Genomic DNA, 1,559 nt, shown 5'->3' with positions numbered 1-1,559 from the left:
TAGGCTTGGGCAACCTGGCAGTATCCCAGCCCTCGTGCTTCCTTCGGGTGGCATGGCAGCTAGGCACCGGAAGGGTGCTACAGCTGAACGCTAGATTCACCTCAAGATAAAAGTAAAAAGGTCTTTGGAAGGGATTAAGCTTCTGGAATTTTCGCAACTCTGCTTATTTTCGAACGCGCCTTTCGCTCACACTGACTGTGAGTGCTGCTCTCTTCAATCTCGCGCACCCACCTTCCAGTCGAAGTAAACAAAATCAGCGAATTAGTGCTAAGTTTTTTTATGCTCACGTGCTTCACACTGACATATTTAATAGTTTAATAGAATGAAAAACAGAGAAATTCAGTGTTTGATGCATCTCACACGATCTATATCCGGATTCTTTTCTGCTACATGGAGATTTCTAACTTATTGAACTTGAACACTCGATATTCAAAGGAGTGAAATCCTGCAATATGTACTGACACGGCGCATGCACCAAGATTCAAACCTCGTGGACACCGAAACTCAGCTCGTGGCTTCCCTGAAACAGGAATGTAGAGGCGAGTCAAACGCACTCACTCACTCACTCACTCACTCACTCACACACTCACTCACTCACTCACTCACTCACTCAGTCAGTCAGTCAGTCAGTCAGTCAGTCAGTCAGTTAGTCAGTCAGTCACTCACTCACTCACTCATTCACTCGCTTACTCACCCGGGACGGAGGGAAAAGAGACGGCACCAAAGGGTGATCCTCTGCTTTCTTCGAGCCCATTTTTGACTTGTTGTTTTCAAGTCAGCTGATCAGAGTAATATGCTCGTGACTTCTCGGATTGATTTAAGCTGTGATTTATCGTTTGATAGGTAACAGTAAAACCACAAGTCATATTTTGTGGGGCTAAGCGGACTTCAGAATCCAGCAAATCGATACGCGGCTTTGCAGCACGTGAACATGTCCCAAGTCGCAGGTGATGCTGCCAAATGTAACAAATGTGAAGCGGAACAATAAATCCATCCGACCACACTGTGGTGACGATCCCTGTGGAGGGTAGAATGTGTGTGAGCATGTGAAAGGATTTCAACGCTGTCCTAGTTATTTAGTTTTTTCCTCGTTACTTTGATCCACTGAATTTGCCATGTTTCGCATACATTGTCTTCATTCAGGTAGGTGAGAACATTAAAAATCCAAGTGTCCGGAATCTGAACCCAAACCGGGGTTGAAAAGGTTCATTAGTTTGCTGTCATATTCAATCTTGTTAATCACAGAAAACAACAAAATCTCAGGTACTCAACGCGAAATATTGATCCACAATCGATCAATGTTTACCACCACATGGTAAGAAATGTTTTCTTCACTTATCAAGCCACTTATAACTTTGCTGAAATCTCTTCGACAGCTCACCATCTGCTTCACAATCCTTCGGGCTCATGATGTTGGGGTAGCTCACGAATTTCCATCAACTTCATGTTCTACTGAAACACCAAACTGTACGCAAAATTTATTTGCGAACTAAGTTAGTGGTAACGGGCAATTCGGCAGAATTTCTCATTCATGATGTTCCTTAACTGATTTACTTACT

General features: G+C 43.6%; 2 protein-coding genes across 2 annotated transcripts in view; one reads left to right on the top strand and one right to left on the bottom strand.

Moving 5' to 3' along the window:
• T265_15582 (hypothetical protein) overlaps positions 1-1,559 on the top strand; it is a gene marked incomplete at both ends in the record, with an annotated part of 98,134 nt that overhangs the window by 65,796 nt on the left and 30,779 nt on the right. The gene's annotated exons all lie outside the window — the stretch shown is intronic.
• Positions 1-1,559, bottom strand: part of T265_11872 (hypothetical protein) — a gene marked incomplete at both ends in the record, with an annotated part of 48,414 nt that overhangs the window by 45,448 nt on the left and 1,407 nt on the right. The window lies entirely within an intron of this gene.

The sequence above is a fragment of the Opisthorchis viverrini genome (genome assembly GCF_000715545.1).
Source record: "Opisthorchis viverrini unplaced genomic scaffold opera_v5_629, whole genome shotgun sequence".
NCBI classification, from domain to species: domain Eukaryota; kingdom Metazoa; phylum Platyhelminthes; class Trematoda; order Opisthorchiida; family Opisthorchiidae; genus Opisthorchis; species Opisthorchis viverrini.
This window is presented reverse-complemented; position numbering and strand designations above follow the sequence as displayed.